Consider the following 10,674-nt stretch of genomic DNA (forward strand, 5'->3'; position numbering starts at 1 on the left):
CCCAGGTGCATTTTCCTTGCCTCTCTCTTTCTCCCAAGGTCCAAGGACCCTTCTTTTGTCTCTGTAACTTGTCTTCTAAAGCTCATTTCTTCTATGGCTCACTTCTTCTACCTCTGTGACTTTCTAAATAAACTTTCTCTTACAGCTTGAGTCTTGACTGAATTATTTCCCAGCCAGAACTCAAGTGCCAAGGTTGCTGAACCAAGGTCTGGCCTGACCGCACTGGTCTAACACCTGGTGCCATTCTCACCACTGCCAACATTTTGATCCCTTTTAAAATTCAAATAATCTCATGCTGTTATCAATTATTTTAATCAGGTTTTCTCTGGGGAACTGGAACATTCAAGGAGAAAATCACAAGCAAGAAGAGGGAAGTGCACCAAGAGGGAAGGCAGGGGGCGCTAAAGGCACATAAGAGTGAGGACAATCTGTGCCTGAAGTACCTGAAACCCACAGCTGGGACCCTGAAAGAAACTGTAAGTTTCTGTGCTTTTTCGTAAGTTACACTTGGTACTGCTAACATGGAGAGAAGTTTAAATTGCACACTGTTTAATGGAGTTTGGGACTGAGGATTATGGATTTGAGTTTTGGATATAAGAAAAAATAACCCAAAGGAAGAATAAGTTTAAGTTCACAAAAAGTAATGTTAAGTAATGAAATATAAGTTAGAAAAAAGGACAAGTGGTAGCACCTAATGGTTCAATGAAAGTAGCACGGTTGCATTATAGTACACCAATGATGATCACAAAAGTATTTCAATAAATAAAAGTTATTTTGCTTTCAAATACTAAAAACTTGACAATGACAAGCATGTAAGAAGTTGGGGTCATCACTCCCTCCTGACAAGTGTCCAACAAACTGAAAAACCAACAGCTCTTCTTAGAATCATCAGAGACGTGATGTCATAGGGCAAACTGCTGCCCTCAAAATCAGAAACTAGCAGGTGGATACAGAGAGAGCCGACTTCCCAGAACAGAAACTCACAAGCAGACACCTCTGTGGGGAGCAGGACCCAGCAGGAAATCTGAGCTGCAGCTGACAAACCGAAGGCTGCCCATGGGCTGGAGGGCCACTTCTCGCTTCTTTGAGGTTTACCTCAAGAAGTTTGACCAGGTTCTCCCAAGGACTCTCAGCAGGGGGAGGGGGAAAGTAACGATTTTAAAAGACCCAGAGCATTTTGTTTTTCTTAACACAGCCTGCCCTCCAGAGAAAGTATTTCACAAGAGCCTAAACTATTGGGGTTTTATCAGAGCCTGTCCAATGGGAGAGGAAGAAAACGCCCAACTCCAGCGGGCTCTAGCAATCCCGTCCTACTGAAGGGGGAGTGGGGACTGAGAAGCATTTGTGAAGCTCAGTCCAGAGGCAGGAGCTGCTGAAGAGCACCGTCCTGATCCCTGCAGTGTAGAGGGGCCCCTCCCCCCACCACACCACCACATCACTACGAGGTATTTGCTGCAGTTCATTTACCCAGGACACCACGTCCCACTACCCAGAACAAAAAGGCAAACAACATAATTTGAGGAGACAGAACAAGTATAAACCAGATATGGCAAGGATGTTGGAATATAAGACAGGGAATTTATAACAACTATGATTGATAATTTAAGGGCTCTGGCTACACGGTGTGGAAGAACAGACAATGTAAACAGAGGAGTGGAGCCCTGGCTGGGTGTCTCGGTTGGAGCATCCTCCTGTATACCACAGGTTGTGGGTTCGAATTTCAGTCAGGGCACATATCTATTGGGTTGGCCAAAACATCTGTTACATTTTTTTCTGTTGAATAAAAGACACGTTTTTCATTTTCACCAGTAACTTTACTATGTCAGCTATCTCTTGCTTTGACTTCTAGTGGGTGGAGGCCAGGGGTGCTGCTAAACATGTTCCAATGCATAAGAGTCCCACAACAAAAAATAATTTGGCCAAAACAACAACAGTACCATAAAACTTTGCAAACCACTTTTGACATGTTTGATCAGTCACAGCACCTTCTCCGTTCACTGCACACATCTTTTGTGTGTGTGTGTGTGTTTCAGTTGCATTTTTACTTTCCTTGAAATAGTAAAGCATAACTGCCTAAAATGCTGCATTTCTTCTTCCATCTTCAGTATTAAAATGGCTGCACAAAAATTCACCAATTTTGGTTAAGTTTTCTTTAATGTGCGCTGATATGACAGCTGTCACAATACAACCTAACAAAATTATTTTGAATGAAGTTAAAGACAACTAAGGGCTGTTGTACAGAAAAAAACAATAGGTCGCAGGTTTGATCCCTGGTCAGGGTGCTTACCCCAGGCAACCCATCCATGTTTATCTCTCACATCAATGGTTTTCTCTCCCTCTCTCTCTAAACTCAATAAACATATCCTCTGGTGAGGAGTTAAACATAAGAAAAAAGAGCAGTGGAAACTCTCAAAAAGAATAAAAAAAATAAATGCTAGAGATAAAAGTACTGCAACTAAAATGAAAAATGCCTTTGATGGGCTTCTTAGTAGACTAGATACAGCTGAGGAAAGAATCTCTTAACTTGAGGATGCCATTAGCAATTTCCAAAATGGAAATAAAGTAGAAAAAAAGGAACAAAATACCCAAGAACTTGGAGATAACTACAAAAAGTTTAACGTGTATGTACATGGGAATATCAGAAGAAAAGTAGAATAAATACGGGCTGAGCTGTGGGAGCCTCAATCACTGCCACCATCCTGAGTACATTTCACTGTGGAATTCCCACGTGAAATGTACTTAATGTCTTCTATCAGTTTAATTTCCAGGACCCTCGGCTGGAGACCCTAGTCGGGTAGAAGGAAAAGGTATTTTCGCCCCCTACAGTCTGATTAAAATCGATTGTTTATTGGGACGATACAGGAAAACACACACAGAAAAGCGCTTCTGAGCGCTTTCTATACTCCCGCCAAAATCAGCAGCCAGCTGCGGAAAATCAGCTGGGAATGGACTTCTACAAACTAAACCTGAACTGGGTGTGTCGCCAATGTTCTGCCTCGGACTGGCGCGGGCGCCCCCCTCCCCGCCCCGTGGGGTCCAGCCTGCGGGATCCTGGGCGGCAGGCGAGCAGGACTCCCTGCAGATAGCGCTGCTGTTTGCACGTGGGCCGCGCGAGTGCCCTGCTGCTGATCGCACCCTCCACTTGCGCCTACGTAGAATCCACTAGTCGGGAGGGTGTACCCTGTAAGAGCCTGTCAGTGAGCGGCCCGAAAAACAAAGGCGAGGAGAAGAGAGCCCAGTTTCCGGAGGGTCCGGCCTAATCAGGGCTGCGCAAGGTCAGGCCTCGGGAGCGCTGCATTTTGGGCCTGTGACGGGAAACGTGGGAAGCCGTTGGAGTGGGGTCCCTCCTAAACCACGCCCGCGCCTCCCGTGTTTTCGGGCCCGCGTGGTCCGGCCTCACTGGCCGCCGTGGAGCCCGAGTCCAGGGGAAGGGGCGGGGTGGGGCGGAGCGGCTTCCGCAGTGGCGGTCCCGGTCACCTTCCAAGCGGACCACAATTCCCACAAGGCCCCGCGCTCGGGGGCGTGGTCCCGCCGTCAGGGCGGGGCCTGGCGCGGGGCTGGGCCATCCTGGAACGCCCGCGTTTTGTCAGCGTTAGGCTGGTGTCTGGCCTCTGACCCTGAACCCCTCGCCGCCGGGGGTGTGCCCAAGTGTCAGTTGGGGAGGCGCAGGCTGGGACTGAGTTATACGGAGGCTGCTGGTGGTTGTGGGTTTTCCGGGGAGCCTGTCTGAGGCCCAGGAAATTCCAGGTGCTTGTAGGGGAGTCCCGGCCTGGGGAGACTGGGCCCAGACCTGCGCACACTAGCAGGCGGAGGCCAACAGTCACTGGGAAGAGCCCACTGCTAGGTGCTTTAATTTGGCGGAGAGGAGCAGGGAACACAGCAGTCACATGAATGGACATCTGTGGACTGGGCCGGAACGCGTAGCTCTGTCCCCCATCATTCTTTACCTGGCATTCGTAGCTTGGATCGCTTTGTGCCTTGGATGACCTTATGGGGGAAACCTTGGCTCCCGTTCCGGCCCTCTGGTCTTGTTTTCAGCAGTGTCCTCTCTGCTACCCTGGCCCATCTGTGCAAGGTTTCTTTTTTATGTCAATGGCTGTTTGTATTTCCAAGATCTCTGGTCAATATTTTTCATAACTGCCTTCAGTGCATGATGTGATGTTCTTGCTTATCCCTATGATTATTTTAATTATACTGATTTTAATGTCCTGATTATTTTCTAAAAGTTCTCTCAGGTGCAAATTTTCTCTTACAAGAAAAAGGAAAGCCCAGGCTGGTGTGGCTCGGTGGGTTCAATGCTGGCCTGCGAACCGTAGGGTCACGGGTTCATTTCCCAGCCAGTGCACATGCCTGGGTTGCAGGCCAGGTCCCCAGTAGGGTGTACTCGAGAGGGAACCACACATTGATGTTTCTTTCCCCCTTTCTCCCTCCCTTCCTCTCTGTCTAAAAATAAATAAAATCTTTTTTAAAAAGAAAGGAAAAATATATTAGAGCTGGGTTTTTTTTCATTGTTTAGTTTTCCTGTAATGTTTGTGATTACTGGTTTATGTCTCAATCATTGTTTTTGTACCTGAGATTCCCTGTTTTTTTACTCTCTTTGCAGGAAGAGGTGGGGAAGGGGGATGAGCATGGTGCTGCCGGGGTCTTGTCTTTTTTCTAATGAAAGTGGAAAGAGTGAAGATTTGTAGCCTAGTGGTCTCCTGGGGGCACCCCCATCACTCCTGAGCCTGGTAATCATTGTTTCCATAACCCGAGCTCCCATGCTGTGCACTCACAGCTGAGGCAGAGGTCCCATTTTCTGTCTCCTGAGAAGTTAATGTTTTTGTGAACCTTCCTGTTCTACTAGCTCAGCCAGTGACTCTTTCGGTTTCCCCTGCCCCCCGCCAGGTGTTCAGCCCCCTTTCCACATGTACAAGTGGAGATGGTAGGAAAGAGTAGCCAGAAGAAGCTTCCCAAATTTTGTTTAAATAATTTTTTCATTACTTAAAAGGGAACCGCACATTTCACCCCAACTCTCAAAGATGAATGAAAAAATTACCAGGAATAACTTTGCCACAGAAATAGCAAAAGACCCATTCTTTGTATTGCATATAAATAAGTTGTCAAAATTAACATTATGTTAAACAAGGAATTGCTGGAGGCAATCATTGATGTTTGTACACTTTATATCTTGGTAGAGCGAGGCACTGTGGAATTATGTTGGTCATTCATATCCTATGTGATAACTCTGTCATAGTTCTATTAAGGAAATGTCATCCATTAAAAAAAAGACTTGGCTGGTGTGGCTCAACGGATTGGGTGCTGGCCTGCAAACTAAAGGGTCATCAGTTCTATTCCCAGTCAGGGCACATGCCTGGTTTGCAGGCCAGGTCCCCACTGGGGGACACGTGAGAGGCAACCCCACATTAATGTTTCCATCTCTCTCTCCCTTCCCCTCTCTAAAAATAAATAAATAAAATACTTAAAAAAAGAAAGATAAAACTGGAACACTGATCATATGCAATTATTAGGTTAACTCCTATCTGTGCCTCGAATCCTTGTTGTTAATGGGCATTTTAAATTTGAATATTCACTTTTTTAATTAATACATTTGAGGGTCTATTTTTTTTCAGCATTTACTTCATTGACAGCTGTGATTCTCAACATTTTTTGGGTACAACAATAAGGATTTTGTTTAGTTTTAGGCAAAACAAATGATTAAATGATAGCAGCATATAAAGGCTTCAGCATACCGAGGCTGGCATCTGCACTCCCGCCCAGAGTGACGTCACAGTCCGGTGGAACCGTGCGCAAAGGCGTAGCAGGCGCCTCATCCTCACACTGGATGCCTGTGCGTTTGTTCTCCTGGCAGTAGGCAGATACCTAGGTCAGGAAGTCCTGCCAGACTCAGCTCAGTGCAGTGTAGAGCAGACTTCATCCATTCTCAGATTTAATTCTTTTGTGGTTTCCATTTTCCCCATCTCTTTCAACAGGTAAGAAAACCCTGCCCAGCAAAATTTGGGTTTTTGACCAATTCATAAAAGATACAATAAATATATTAATAGCTAAGTAATTAGCTGTTACTAATTAGTATTAGTAATACTAATGGCTAGAAATACATAATTTCAAACATTGATGGAGAGGTTCATTTAGCTCAGACTTTGCTGTGGAACTTTTTTTTCCAGAGCCCAGCAGTGAAGTGAGAGCAGAAGCACTGCCAGTCTGCGCCAGACGCAGGGATGTTTCCATCCATCGTGCGTCGGTATAGTTCAACATACCAAATAGCAACACCTTCAGGGGCTTCAGGAGCTATAGTCCTTAATTCTGTGTAATTCTCTTAGGAGTTAAATTCCAGATGAGGTCATTGTAGCCATTTCCTTGTCAGATACTGGCATGATACGGCTTCCGTGTTAAAGCATTGCATACAGATTTGGAACCTGTAAGCAATGGACAGGATTTCTTAATGTGAACACACCCTCCACTTCAGACAGAACACAGAGCCTTGATTTCAGACCTTCAGTGTCAGCTTCATCTAGTACAAAAATATCAGACCCCCCTCCATGTCCATTGTTTCATTCGATCATGCACCCAACAAATACTGTTGGAAAATGCTTGCCAAGTTCCTGGAATTGGCTTAGGTGCTGGGGATACAGTTGTGCTCAAGGCCAGGCAAAAACGGTTTTCCCATGTGGAACACTGTCTCCAGCTCTTATATCTCTGAGTACGATTTCGTTTCAGTAAGTGCCATCTGTTGCAAACGGTCATTGGAAAAACTGTCATCACAAAAGGAGTTGTGAGCCAAGGGGCCAGTAGGTCAGGATCACTACATCATTGATGATAGTACCAATATTTTTACCTGTATTTGTCTTACATTCTTTTCCTCTGGAAATAGCTTTCTGAGGTTTGAAGAGAACTAGTGTTTCTACTCTCATGTCAGAACTGAGATTTTAAGAAAAAAGAGAGGTCAGATTCCTGTCCGAAGTTTGCCAGCAACCTGGATGTTGTTGGTCAGTTCCAGAATTCAGGTTTGTGGACCCAGAATCTTCTCTGCAGAGAGGATGGTGAGTGACATCACTGCTCATCACCCCGGTAGATCTGCCACCAGTGCTCTGTTTACTCCTCCCCCACGGACTTGCCCTCACTTGGATGGGGAGACTAACTTACCCCCATGAACATGCTGTCATTTTAAACTCTGGCTTCCTTAGGGCTCCTCTTACCTTGTGACCTGTGAGTCTTCTCCAAAAAGTAACGGTGTTGTGCACGCTGGGCTTTAGGATTTCATCCCAGCAACCTGTTAGTGCACTTCCTAGAGTGGGGACAAAAGAACCGATGGTGACAAGGAGGCCTGGTCCCTGAGCAGGTTGCACTGGACCGTACAAAAGTTTGGTAAATAGCCTCCTGCACAGCCCCCACCCCCAGGCCTTCATTTCTGTCTCACTCATCGGCACCAAAAAGAAGCACTGGGTTTAGAGTTTATTGTCTTTTTCTTTTACAGATAATATAACCCCAATAACAGAATTCTAAAGAAGGTAAAAATTCCTCTCATACTCCACCAACAAATCAAACTTTTTGGAGGAGTAATGATTGTTTCCTTTCTAGACCCCATGTGCATATATATGATTTATGGAGTTTTAATGATGGCTTGAATTTGAGAACTGCCCTCTAATTTATATTGTCTCTCTACTCTTCCAAAAGATTCATTGTTAATCTAAGAAGAGCACCGTGAACAGAGGGGCAGAGTTACGGAGCACGTTTTACCAGCCACTGAATCACTACCATTGCCGTTCTCAGCACAACACTCATTACTCTTCTGTCTGTTCAGTATGTGGTTATACAAATGGGCTTTCTTCAAACTGGTGTTTCTGACTTTGCAACCTCTGAGCAATGCAGGCCACGCAGGCCACGCAGGCCATATCCCAGATTCACCTAACCCTGCTCTACTCTGCAAAGAAAACTTGGGCTTTGACAGCTCCATGAATATGAAGGAGAAAGAGTGGACTCATTTTAGTTACTTTCTAATCCTGTTGACTTGCCAAAGAAAGCAGAAAGTAAATATCAGAAATCTTATCACCAAGCACAAATCCCAGTTTACACCTCAGTCAGGATGTCTCTCTGTAAATAAATCAGCAGCCTCCTCAGAAGCCTTCACCCAGCTTCTCGTCTCTATCAGTCTGAGTAAATAGAACTACCGTATTTTGCTATGTACAACGCGCATCACATTTTTGGTCCAAACTTTCAGGGAAAAGGACCTTTTGTTTTAAATTTTTAATATAATTATTTATTTACTTATATGTAGAAACAAAACCGATTATCATATTCCAGGGTATTATCTTGCATACGGATATCATTATTGCTTTCTAGAGTTACAGTCTTAAGCATAAGTAAAATAATTTAAAACATTAACATAGATATGGAATTAGCACCACCCATGTATCTTTATTTGCATCTTTACTTTTCCCTCAAAAATTTGGGCAAAATGTATGCATTATACACGGCAAAATACGGTAGTTACCAGAGCCCAGCTGACTTGTTAATCATAATCCACCTTATTCCCAGAAGTTCACACAAATTGTCGGTGGCATTTCTATGCCATTACCTTGACACTGACATAGAACTGTTCACTAGCTGATTTCTAACTAAGGAACCGTACAACATTTTAATAGAAAAACAATATCCTTGATTGTACTGTGGAGACGAAAGTGCCCACTGCAATTTTCTTAATTCGTACGATTACTTAAACTCAGAGCAAATGAATGAAGGCCATTGTCACAGTAAATAACATTGGTTAATAAAGTTACACAGGTTTCAGATGTACGATTCTATAATATATCATCTGTGTATTGTATTGTGTGCTCACCACCCCAAGTTAAGTCTCCTCCTGTCACCATTTCTCTCTCTTTACCCTCTTCTACCTCCCTCCAGCCCCTTTCCGTCTGGTAGTCACCATACTGTTATGTCTATGAAGTTTTTTCTTGTTTGTTTATGCTTAACCCCTTCACCTTTTCCACCTAGTCCCTCAATTCCCCACTCCCCCAATTGTCAATCTGTTCTCTATCTCAGTCTGTTTCTATTCAGAACATCCCTAATTTAAAGCACCTGAACCTTACAGATGAGCAGGTTACCCAAGGTCGTGACAAGGTTGCAGCAGCTTGGAAACCAGGATTCTGTCCCGGTGCCAACTGTGTAAGCCCGGGTGCGGAGTCCAGCTGCCTGCTCCTGGCCCTTGGTTCTTTCTGCTGCTTCTGGGCCTGGGCTCTGGGCCTGTTTCAGAATTTAGGCTTTGTGGGCTGTTCTGGGTTTTGAATGTTTCCGCCCTGTCAGACATTTATTAACCCCCGGGCTCGGCAAACGCACAAACACCGTCCCCCAGCATTGCTTATCAGCGCACTTTGCACCCGGCTCTTTTGCCGAGAACTGATTAGAGCAGAATTGTCCTGCGGCTCTTTTGCCGAGAACTGATTAGAGCAGAATTGTCCTGCGGGGACCGTGTAAGGCAAACGGTGAACACTGTGAGCACCAGCACCTGGGAGGGTTTGTGGTGGCCGTGAAGCCGCGAGGAGAGCCAGGAGACGGGGCAGAACAGGATCCAGAGATGCGTGCCCTGGTTCCCGAGGCCGCGATCTCTGAGGTGAAGCCTCACCTCCCAGGCCCACCGGCCGGCCTGCAGGCGGCTAACAGCAGGCCCACAGATTGGCACAGGGAAGGAGACATGACAAAGCACAGAGGGCCGCTTGCCAGGAGGGAGGAGAGCAGCGCCTTTGGGAGGACTGGTCCCCAGGGGGAGTCTGAGGCAGGGCTGCTGAGGGACACAGAGGTCAGTTCTGAGCTGGCCGCCTGATTCTCTTTTTTCCTCTTAAGATTTTGTTTTATTTTCAGCAAGAGGGGTAGGGAGGGAGAAAGAAAGGGAGAGAAACATCAACATGTGAGAGAAACAGGGATCAGTTGCCTCTTACACACCCCCAACCCAGGCCTGGCCCCCAACCCACGCGTGTGCCCTGATTGGGAATCTAACTGGCGACCTTTCGTTGCTTGGTCTGCTGAGCCGTACCACCCAGGGCTGGACTGGCTGCTGTCTCTGAGGTGGACCCTTAGAAGCAGGTTTGTCAGGTTTGCTGCTGTCTTACTCCGCTGCTGATGGATGACCACACACTGGGCGCTTAACCAACAAGCATTTCTGCAGGCCGGAAGTTCAAGATGCAGGGGCTGAGAGCTCTGCTGTCTGGCAAGGGTCTGCTTCCTGACCTGCAGACAGCCATGCCTGGAGGGTCTCCAGGGGCGGACCCTGAGACCAAGCTCTGTGTATCCTCCTGTATGGGCACTGGCCCCCTCCAGGGGGCTCCATCCAGCCTCATGACCTCCTCACCTCCCAGATGACACCTCCTAACACTGTCACATTGGAGGTTAGGCTTTCAGCATGTGAATTTGGGGAACACATTCAGTCCATACTGGGTGCTGTCCCAGGACGGGGTCTGGGTATCCCCAGTGATACCTAGAGATAGCACACAGGTCTGAGTGTCGTTGGGGAAAAGGCAGGTGTTAATCAGAGAAGCAGTCCTGGTGTTGCAGCTGCAGCTCGACCCTGCCTTCCTCTGAGCCTGTCCCCACACCTAGTCCACAGCCGCGCTGCCTGTTCCTCTTCCAGTACTTTCCTCACATTCTTACTGCCGCATTTTCCCTCTTGCAGAGTTAGAGTGC

At 46.4% G+C, this 10,674-nt stretch overlaps 1 long non-coding RNA gene across 2 annotated transcripts; it reads right to left on the minus strand.

Moving 5' to 3' along the window:
- Positions 1 to 5,386: 5,386 nt before the first annotated feature.
- On the minus strand, positions 5,387 to 9,233 carry LOC123804930. 2 transcript variants are annotated; one of them, XR_006783255.1, is made up of 3 exons: positions 9,102 to 9,233; positions 7,197 to 7,285; positions 5,387 to 6,416 (listed from the first exon to the last, which is right to left on the minus strand). It is a non-coding gene; the product is annotated as an uncharacterized LOC123804930 (long non-coding RNA). The 2 variants fall into 2 exon arrangements; XR_006783254.1 differs by having other exon boundaries at positions 9,087 to 9,220.
- Positions 9,234 to 10,674: the final 1,441 nt, after the last annotated feature.

This window comes from Phyllostomus hastatus, unplaced genomic scaffold (assembly GCF_019186645.2).
Source record: "Phyllostomus hastatus isolate PE091 unplaced genomic scaffold, TTU_PhHast_1.1 phas_contig_148, whole genome shotgun sequence".
Lineage (NCBI taxonomy): Eukaryota > Metazoa > Chordata > Mammalia > Chiroptera > Phyllostomidae > Phyllostomus > Phyllostomus hastatus.